At 42.3% G+C, this 11,186-nt stretch overlaps 1 long non-coding RNA gene across 1 annotated transcript; it reads left to right on the forward strand.

The window, feature by feature from the left end:
* Positions 1–5,395: 5,395 nt before the first annotated feature.
* On the forward strand, positions 5,396–9,394 carry LOC118163256. The gene is made up of 3 exons (XR_004748949.1): positions 5,396–5,919; positions 6,080–6,182; positions 9,222–9,394. It is a non-coding gene; the product is annotated as an uncharacterized LOC118163256 (long non-coding RNA).
* The last annotated feature ends 1,792 nt before the right edge of the window (positions 9,395–11,186 follow it).

Consider the following 11,186-nt stretch of genomic DNA (forward strand, 5'->3'; position numbering starts at 1 on the left):
TGTAACACACCGCGGGCAAACGGGCTCCAATCTCTGAAAAAAACAAACAAACAAACAAAAAAACAACACACTGGACCTAAATTTTCAGGTTGCCTGGATTTAGAAACAGCAAATCATTATCAATTTATACCCAAAAAGCATTTCGGCCATGTGCCAACACCAAATTCCCTTCTCGTGGTGGATCCCTATTGCAAGGCCACAAAGTGGTTCGCGGCCATGGGATCTGCAGATGGCTCCGTGAAGATCAAGGCCAAGGAAAGGGAGATGCTCTCCTGAGGAGACCAGCAGGCCTTTTATTCACAGGTATGGTGTTAGCAGGTGATGTGATTTGCTGTGTTTCCAACCTTTAAAATATCATATATGAAGATGATACTGAGATGAAGGACCTTTTTGAAGTAGAAACTCTGTTCAAGCCTGAAAAATTCCATATTTGACCTTAGTAGAATTTTATAGATCCTTCTCATATGAAGTTTATCTCTGATATTCTCTGTTCTGCTATTTATTTCCAGTCATAAAACATCTGTTCTCCACATAATTATGAAAAGTCAAAATACAATTAGGTCCACCTGAAATAAAGATCATAGATTTTCTTAGTGCAGCCCTTCTGGGGAAGTTTTATTTAAATTTGAGTATTTGTGAAAGGCAAACACTCATCTGTGAAAGGAAATTGACACATTCTTTATTGAAATGATGGAAAAAAAAAAAGAGTGATTTAACAGACCAAATATTGCGTAGTTTAGAATACACAAATGGACAGTATGGCTGGAGCAGATGTTGTATAATGGCATTTGAGAAACATTACAAGAAAACATGTTTTTCATGTCTTAATGGTTCTCCCTCTCTTGTACATTAACTCCATTTGTTTGTTTGTTTTTATGGTGCTTTTAGGAAGCACTGCTTCTCTTTGTACCTAAGAAATATACTTCCCAGGCTGGAAAAGCAGTAGGATCAGAGGATGGTGCTGTTCCTGGTGGTGGTGTTTCTGTGGCTCCCAGCTTTGCAACTAGTGAGTGCAACATCCATAGCCATGTAGCAAAGACTAAAAAGCAGTCATCCATCTACATTTCATTTTAATACTGTTTTCTTTTCATGTATAGAATGAGGAGAAGGAGGAACAAAGCTGTGTCTCCTTCCATCATCTTTATTCTCTAGCAAACCCATAATCAGAGGATTTGTCACAAAACTTCTGGGAAAAGGATAGAAACCTTTTAATATGCAGATGACTGGACATGGTCCAGAACAGGGAATAGCTCATGCAGCCTTTCTTTGCTTTTGTTCTCATTCAAATTTTCACCCTAGACAAACACAAGCAATGACATTTCTGAGAAGCGTGCGATGTTCCCATTGTGGCTGTGCTGAGAGATGCACCCGCTCCTGGGAGCGGTGCCAGCCACAGGACTTGTGTGGCTGCTTGGCAGCACGATCATGGTCCAGGGACTTCTCCTGTCCCTTTCCCCATCCCTTTGCTTTACCCTACCTAATGAGGGATGAAGTGCCATCCGATCCTCAGAGCAACCAGAGCAGACACCCAGACATCTTATTCTCCAGTGTGGATTTAACGGAGGATGTCCTTGGGACGTAACGATGATCGCAGTGCTGTTGTGATTTTCCTAGCAGCAAACAGCTAGGTATATGGATTTTTCATTAAGATTAGGATTGCAACAACAACAGAGAGATGGCATGGAAATAATTAAAAACTCATTTTCCTAATCTGGCTAAGTGATCTGACTGATACATTACTCACTATCCATGCTACTGGATGCAGAAAAAAGACTATGCAGATTTGGGAAGTTTTTTCTGTACCAATCTTTAGAAAAAAATACCCAAATTGTTTGCTCTTTTTTATTAGAGAAGACATTCAACATCAGTGAAAGTAAGAATTAGGAAAAAAAGTTTTTCTTATAACCAGCCTATCGAATGTGTTGTTAAGAAGGTATGAATCAGTTGTTTGTGTGTCAGTGTCACAGAGATAACAGTGAAAACAGCTCAAGTACTTGCAGCCTTTTATAAATGCATTTGGAAATTGGAAGGACTTTCATACCTTCAAGATAAAAGCTATTTTGAGCGTGCTAGGGAGAACATTGTTTTACTGCCAAGTGTTTTTCTGACCACATGGTATGAACTTCTTGTACCTTTCTCTAAAGCTTGTGATGTTGGCTGTGGAGATGGTATAGAAGACAGAACCTTGGAATATGGAAAATCACAGAATCATTAAGGTTGGAAAAGACCTCCAAGATCACCTGGTCCAACCATCCCCCTACCACCAATATCACGCATTAAACCATGTCCCTAAGCACCATGTCCAGCCTTTCCTCAAACTCCCCCAGGGACAGTGACTCCACCACCTCCCTGGGCAACCCATTCCTGTGCCTAACTGCTCTTCCTGAGAAGAAATGTCTCCTCATTTCCAAGCTGAAATGGTGTAGTAATTATATGAATATGATGTATGGATTTATTAATTGTAATAATTTGGTAAATGTATTCCTGGCTCAGTCAATAATCCAAATGCACATTTCCTACAGAAGCTAATGTCACTGTATTGTAATTAAAGCAAACTTCTTGTTCTGAAACGCTAGCTCTAAGACACCTTTTAAAATTCAATGCACATACTGTTCCTTGAAGTAAGAGTAAACTAGTCTGACCAGGTTGAAAAGAACTAAGAAGATAAAGAGTTGGAACATATGTGAACTGACAGATGTGATTTAGGAGAGAGATATTGATATATGCAAGGATAAGCATGAAATTATGACCAGCTTGCCCATCTACATACAGATCATGAATGGGTGCTTCGTGACAAGGCATGCTTAAGCGTTTCTTTTAGTATGAGGTTTGTCTCCATGAATAATTCTGTATTTTTTGAGACCTTAAACTCTTATAAGTATTAATACTGACATTTATGAGTCATTAATTCTATTGTTCTGAAAATAACAGAACTGTGGGTGCTAAATTCAGTCAGAGCTGCTCAGATGAGTCTCACTGTCTGTAACCCAAGCTCGCAGCCTAGGATGAAATAATGCTCCCCAGCTATAGAGACTGATTTTTGAAAGGGAATTTATTGAGACAGTTACCAGTCTTTCAAATACTGATGGTCGTCCTAGTGTTTTGCACTAAGTGGACTTCTAACTTGAGCTATCTAAAATTATCTTGCTAAATTTGTTCAGTAGCAATCAGTCTTCCTCTGGGTACCTTACGAGAATCAGGTTCACCTGTAAGGAAGCCAAATTATTTTTAATTTACTGCTAGTGTAACTTGCTTCCTGGCAGAATACTGGTAGAGCACCTAGTAGGGGGCAGCTTCTCAGGTTTTATTTGGCAGCTCCCAGCCTTTCATCTAATAACAGAGCCTGCATCGGAAAGATAAGGCAGTTGTAGCCTAGGAGATTCAATTATTTCAAGGCTGAAAAAATCTCCGATACTCTGAATTATATGCAAGTTCACAAATTTGGAAATAAGCCAGCACATCCTGAATTTTTCTAAGGCTTATTTTTTTTTTTCTGGTGTTTGCAGTGCTTAAAAGAAACCAGCCATGTGTCAACAGTAACTGTAGGTTTAGTCTGACTGATACATAACTAGGTGCTAAATGCAGTGCAGGGGGATGCTGCTGTGTAGGAAGCACTTTGCTCCCTTTTGCTGGCAGTATTGCTGCTCTGTCTGCGTGCTACTTGACATAGCCTAAATTCAACCCCTTGGCTGGAGGTGAAATGTGCATCATGCTTCTCTGATACAAGAACCGTGTTTGTTTGCCTGATGCTGGTGTGCTGCCCTTTAGGACTTGGGCTCTTAGAAGGAACGGGTAGGTGCTGAGCTGTTGGAGTCGTTGGGTAGCTTTATTTAATTCTTCTTTGAATTTTCAGAAGATATTTGCAGTTTTTGAACTTTCTCCATGTGACTGCTTGAGAGCAGCAACTGAACGGCATTTCTGTTTGCTGTTTGTTGCGTCTGTCAGAAAGTTTGGCCCAGCTGAAATGCTACCAGCAGGGGCTATCTGGAAAAGCCTCCCCAGCTGGCAAGCCTGAGTGTCTGTGTGCCCTGGCTGGCATGAACGGCGTGACTCATCGTTCAGGAACGTCTCTCCAGATTCGCTTCAGCTTCATAGCCCGAGTGCTCTGCCTTTGCTTTTCAGCTGACATCAAAGAATGTCGAAATAGATGGGGTTTTGTCTCCAGGCAGCTTCCGTGGTTTTAAACTGCAGTTCTCAGATGTTTCCATTTCCCAGAGCTGCAAATTCAGTATTTTGTGCTGAGGAAAGAAACGTTCCTTAGGTGGCCCGAGTTGGGCAGCCATGCCCGATCTCAAGGCCGTCCCTCCATTACTTGGCCTTTCCTCTGTTTACTCAAGCAGACAAATGCTCTTCAAAAGATGGACTCCTTGTTACATTTAAAAACATCTTTCTGGCGGGAATTACTGGAAACCTCATTACTCAATATCAAATGTAAATATTGTCATTGTGTTAGGATCAAGGCCTGTGTCTTTACGGGCAAGGCCTTCATTTTGTTCCCATCATCAATCTCCCTACATGCCCCCTAGCAGCGTAGGCAGGCAGTAGGTCCCAGGGGTCTGACAGCTCCAGGAACATCTTCAGTCCTTTGAGGCATGTGACAGGTTCAAACCAAATTCTAAATTAATCCTTAACTTCTTTTGTAAAGCCAAACTGTCCTCTTGCTTAGCCCCATGTTAGGGAATCAGATCTGTCCCTCCTGCAGAGTCTGTCACAAATTGTGAAGCCTCAGACCTGATCACATTTCCCTGCCCACTCAGACCTAATGGCCATAGGTGACTGCCCTGCAGTTTGGGGATTTGAATCCTTTCCCCAGCATAAACAGGGATATCCAAGTGTGCACAGGGTGGTCACTGTGCACACCTGGGTCGGTTGCACATGAGGAGTTTGGTGCAGCGGGTGACTTGTCTGCCCCATTGGACACAGCAGGGCAAGAGTCCTGCCCAGTGACCTAGGAAAAAGCTCTTTATCCAAAAACAAACTGCTCAGTTGCCTACTGACTATTTTGGTAGAGATTTTGCCTGGGATTGTTATGTAAACAGGCGAAAAGCATCAGCAGAACCATTAATTTCAAGTCCTACTGGCAGCTTCTCATAGTGAAAGGCTGGCTGCCGTACTGCTAGGGCTGCTCAGAAGTTCGCGAGTATAATCGTTTTGCACTCCAAAGTGCTGATTTCTCAAACTGTATATTGGAAAAGGCCAATTTCAATAAACTTGAAGTGTTTAAAAATGCCTTAAAGTTGTTCAGATATCCTATTTCAACTCTTCTGAGTGAAATTTTCAAGAGGCCTAATTTTAAAATTGAAATCATTTTTCAGTAAAATTAAAGCAAAATTAAAATAAATATTTTGATTGAAAGAAAAAGATAAATCCAATCTAAATTACTCTTTTGCAAGCTTTCAGTGTTTAAGCATACTCAATATTATACATTTTGTTCAGATCAATATTATTGTTTAGAAATTTAAATATTTTTTCATGGAAGAGGAAATAATTTTCAACTTAATTCTTACTGATTGCTGTGTTGCATGGATTTAGCTAAATCATACAGAATGCCCATCTCTAAAAATGCCCATTTGTAAGATACAAAACAGGATAATTAGGTATTTTCAACTGAAGCCAGTTGATCAAATCTTGACTCTGGTGAAGGTGATGATGCTTTGATGGTGTTGGGATTTTAGCCCATCTCTAAATAAAATGTTCTCCTACTCTTTTTAAACCATTAAGATGTCTTTATATGCCTATATAATTATGCTGAGAAGTTAGGTTCTTTCTGTTTCTCCCAGATGTTGTGTGTTTGTTCAGTGCAATGGGGAAAATAAGCTTGAGAGCATCTTGTCCTTGAGCAGCAAGGTGACAACGGCACTCTGAGCTGCAAGAAGACACTTGGTGCAGCAACTCGCTGGAGAAGCTGTGTCTTTCCAGGTACATTTTTTACCTTTTGGTCGCATGATGAGATGGCCCTATTTCCCCTTCTATCATCAAACCCTCTGTTACCCTTCCCTGGACCTGAAAGGGATGGCATTATCTCCCCAGTCCTTCAAACTACTAATGCTTCTCTCAACTTTCTTTCTCCAGTCCTCAGCTTTTGTTCATGTGGAAGCTGAAATCACAGTCTCCGGCAGAGATACCTAGGTATGAAAATTCACGTGTAAAGATGAAGAAGGCTGGGAGCATCGTGGCTACCGGTATCAGCAGCTGCTGAGCTGTTCACTGGCCTCCTTGTTCATTGCAGGAAGCATTTGAATTATACTCCATATTTATTCAGCATTAGCTAATATTGTTCATGCCCACATAATTTTGTTAAAGAAACTCCCCAGGAACAGAATAATTAGGGTGATGCATAATAAAATCAGGCTTGGACCCCTAAAAGAGGCCCTGGTAGCAACTGCAGTATAAATGCTTAACACTACTTATAGCAATCGGTGCAATCAGAGCCCTACACAGCAGTCATCCTTCCTGTTTTTAAGAAGAAATCATCCAAAATCAGAGTAGGGAACTGCTAGAAGCCTTAAAGAAATGTCTTATAAAGACTGTACCATGTACTTAGGACATATATATGTCAGTTGGGATGCTCAGGGTGGCTCTGCCACAGAGATGATCACAGCTCTCCCTAGAAATATTTTAGCTAAACTAGGAGCAGGGCTGATGGTGGGAAGCTTCTCTTTTGGAGTGCCTTGACACTTCTAGCAGAGCTCAGAAATACAGAATGGGCTTTTGTAAAATACATTTTACATAGAAAAAGTTAAATACATGTTTAAGCATTCCTGATTGTTCAGGGTCTTGTCTACATTATTTTAAAATGACTTTGATTGGAGTTTTTGGAAAGGAGACCATGTTACTTCTGGAAATTTAGCTGCCCCTGGGAGGAAACCAAGGGGATTTCAAGTGTTATTTTTTGTTGCTGGAAGAAGAAAAGCAGGAAAGAAACTGCACTGCAGCTCACCTACCTCAGGTACAGTTTGCTCCATGAGCTAGAGGTTCCAGTATCACAGGACATTACAGACTTTGGAAAGGTTGGCCTTCAAAGCAGGGCATGCAAGAAATGAATAAAGTCCTCCAGAGACACAGCTGTTACCCTGCCAGGAGAGGCAAAAAGGTTTTTTTTTCCTTTTGCTAGAGCGTGTCTGAGACAAGGAAAGGAGAAGCCAGACAGGGGGCAGCATCTGCTCAGCCAGCAGCTGGGCTGCGGCTGGGGGGAGCCGGCAGGGGAAGAAAATGATCTCTGCTTGCTTGGGTGTAGCTGTTTTGCAAGCCCAGGAAAGAAGTTGTGATGCTTTTTCGATAAGCTGCGGTGGCTTCTGTGGTGGTGGCCGATCAAAGTACAGGCCTCGTTTCTTGGTGATAGACAGGGCTGTTTCTGTAAGGACACAGAGCTGCGGATTGCTCTGAATATCTGAATAACAGAACACCTATACAGATATTTTCTGCTGCTGACACTGAAAGCAGTAGATTAAGGTTTGAACTGCAAAAATAATCGAGCCAATTCCTAGGCCTTCTATAACAGAAATTATACAGAGGGGGACAGTGGCAGCTCCTTTTTAGACTGGGAGTCTAAAATTAGCATCTAACAGTCCATATCACCAATCCTAAGGATCACCGTGGAGCTGAGCCTGTGCAAAGTCAGATGCTGTGTTTTCTGCCTTTCATCTTCTTGCCAAGAGAACCGTGCAAGCAGTGGGATGTTTCTGGGGTGTCTGGTCCCTGAGAGCATCAGCCTTTGATCACTTGCAGCCATCAGACAACCTCCATCGTTAGGCAGGGCCACCTTCCTCTGTCCTTCTGGCTGCCAGGTGCCGAGAAACCTGGCAGGTTGTTGCTTGCAGCATTAAAGCCATTGCCAGCTGCAGAAAGGTCCCAGTCCTCCTGTTGGCTTCTGAGGTCTTGGTCTATGCTGCGGAGAGCTCCAGAAGCAGGAGATGAATTCCCTGGGAAGCCAGGGTAGACCCCGCAGGCTGGGCACTGATGTGCTTGTAACAGGAGCCATGCAGCACACTGTGGCAGCTCTGTGAGAGGTGATGCCTTGTGCACGCTGATGCCTCCTCCCCTGTGTTTGCACACTGAGGTCCATAACGTGATGCACTGTTACAGCCTGGCTGTTTCTTCGTCCGGGGTGGACAACGGATAGCATCCCTTCCACAGCCCACTGGCATGCAGGGGAGGGTTGTTAGTTGAGACTGGAACAAGATTTGTCCTTGAGGGCATGAATGAATGAATTCAGAAATTAATTTAGACAGGTTGGAGGTACCTAGTCCAAAAGCAATTTAGTGCTTACTCCTCCTAGGCATTTCCCTCGAGCTCTCACTTTGCATGCTGAGATATTCTCAGTCTAGGACAGCGGGTTCGGGGCTTCCCTCACAGCCAGGTCAGTTTGTGGGAATTAGGCAGAGTGGTGCCATAGACACTGAGGGACCCAGTCCAGCAGACTCCGAATATGTGCCATGGGGATGCACAAAGAGCCATCAGGACTGCTGCTGCCTTCTCACTGCTGCAGGACTGCTTCTGCCTCTCATTTCTGACTCCTTCATATGTTACAGACATAATCTTATAAGAGAGAGACATGGTGTTCCCTCATCCTTGTCAAATGCCCTTACCACAGCCATCATGTTACCACAACCATCACTCCACTCCCTTTCTCTCCCAAGTCCCATGTCTCTCCCGTCTGGTCCTGAACTAGCATCCAGTTTTGACAGAAGGAGGGGCTGTGTCCCTTCCCTGTCTCTCCTTCCCTTCCCTCCTTTAGCAGTTATTCTGGGAGCTGGCAAATGCTTTGAGCCCTCATCTCTTGCTTCCTAGAGGAACGCTGTCAACACCAGTCAAGCAGATAAAAGGTGGGAGCCATGTCAAAATCTAACAGTGAATCTTGCTTTGTTCTTTGTCATGATGTAGGTACCCTTCCTCTGGCTCTCCCATAGCAAGCACCTGCCCACAGCTCTGAATTAATTCCCTCGGATCCTCAGAACTTCAGCCTCCTTCCTCTGCCTCATATTTCATTAATTAGCTCTGAGCAGGTGGGTTGTGGATATTTCTTTGGAGCCACCTGACCCTATCCCACAAGGTGTATCCCAGCTCAAAGCAGGGAGTCCTGCGTGCTACTCCTGTTCATTATTGCCTAAGATCCTTATTGTTTTGCTGGGGATTTGTGTTAGTATTGATAAGGTTTTTGTTTGCTTTTTTTTTTTTTTTATTGATAATTTATCTCTTTTAAACTGTTTTTGTGGTTGCAGACCCAGTCTACAGCTGTACTAACCCTATCACTGGGTTAAGCCAATTGAAGCCAATGGTTTTGCACCAAGGGATGCAATGACTCAGTTTCTCCATCCAACCTCATGGTCCATCGTCTTTCTCTAGCCTTTTAGTGCCTTCCAGTTAGTCTATCCTAATGTTCAAATAAAAAGAAAAATGTTTCTTTCTAGTTCTTTTCCTTGCTTAAAATTGGAAGTGTGTGTTGTAGCACTGAGAGCAGGCAGAGCGGGACCCAAAGCAGAGATATGACTTATTCCAGGCTGTAGTTTTTATACATTAGATGCTTACCTATTCCAGTAAGGGAGGTACCATGAAATTCTCAAATAGATTTTTCTCAGTGAGTTAGCAACTACTTTAAGCAAGGATTTGTAAGATTTAAGGCTTGTACCATTCTCTACAAAGTAAATTCAGTTCACATAGCTTACACTGCATGCATGATTATGATCTTAGACTTTGACTGCATGTGCTTCATTTTGTCACATATGGGCCAGGATGAAAAAATTAATGAATACCCAATATTATCCTAGCAAATTGCAAGCATGTTTGTTTTCACATTCAATTTCAATTAGGCCAAGACTACTATGAATCATTTGAAAGGTTCTTGGGACCCATCTTAATGACATCCTTTTGTTTGTTTTTCCATGCAAACTTTAGCTGGTGTACTCATGGAAAAGACAATTAGCAATGTACAAATATACTCTTCAGAAAGCAAAGTTGTCTTTGTTACTTAGTAAAACAAACAAACAAACAAATGGGTCTCATTTGGGCATGGCAATTTTCTAGATAATAGGTATGTGATTGAACAACTGAAGTTAAATGTTTGGTATCTCTCTTTTTGATTTCTTACTCATAGCATACTCATGACATAAGGATTTAGACCAGAAAAAAAAGACAGGAGGGACTCCTGCCCAGTTGTGAAAGCGCCTGATGAAAGAAGACTTATTTCCCACCTGCAGTTGCTAAAAGGGAAGCCACAACCCAGAGTTAGTACCAGGGCTGCCTCCATCGCACAGTGGGTACACGCTGTCCCATGCCTGTCTGCCCAGAGGAATGTCATCAGCCATTGCCCAACACTCGATTAGTTTTTTAAACCAGAATTTCTTCTATCCAAATTCCTAAAGTGTTTGTAGTCATGATATACAACGATGCTTTGCATTAAACTGTGCGTGTAGGTGTAAGTGAGCTGAAACTGCTTAGAATGGTCAGCTGCCTCCACTGTGTTCTCTGCCATAGCCGTTGCTCCATGCAGGGAAGTCAGCCATCAGATTACCTTTTGCTCCAATACTTATGGGAATGTTATATAGCACTCAGGTATGGCTTTTCTACATCTTCTGTAAGAGAATTTACAGAATTCACAGGAATTACACATTTTTCTGAGCTGTACCAGAAGGTGTTGCATTTCCACACAACAGAGCATGGTCCTGTGTCCTTCTGCTTTAAGATATTGTTCTTTAGTAATCAATTAATAATTTCATGCTAGCATGGTTACTGTATCTTTTCTGAGTTCATTTACAAGCCGGACTATTACCATGGTAAAAGTTAAACAATTCACTGTAAACTGCTTCACCCACAGATCAGTTTTATTTTTCTCAATTAATCTTGAGTGCAGGGCCATCCGGATGGCTCTCCTTCCTTTTTTGCTGCTGATACATGGTACTGTTTTACAAGCTAACTCCTCTCATTAATTTTGCCTCGTTGTTTTTGCCAGCGTGACTTGCTAGAATGCAGACAGTGCCAAAGTTTGCAGAAAAATTTCCATGCGGCTGAGGGGTATTCTGCAGGGAGGAGCAGGAGGAGACGTGACAGAAGTCACCTTTTATTAGTCCTTTTGTCTTGACTCCAGCGTAAGGAAACGGCACAGTAAGTGACAGCTTCTGTAGTTTCTGTTTTTTTCTGTAACAGTAACTCCTTTGTCAACCAGTCAAAGTGAGTTTCAGGGAAATTTA

Source organism: Oxyura jamaicensis, chromosome 2 (assembly GCF_011077185.1).
Source record: "Oxyura jamaicensis isolate SHBP4307 breed ruddy duck chromosome 2, BPBGC_Ojam_1.0, whole genome shotgun sequence".
Taxonomy (NCBI): Eukaryota; Metazoa; Chordata; class Aves; order Anseriformes; family Anatidae; genus Oxyura; species Oxyura jamaicensis.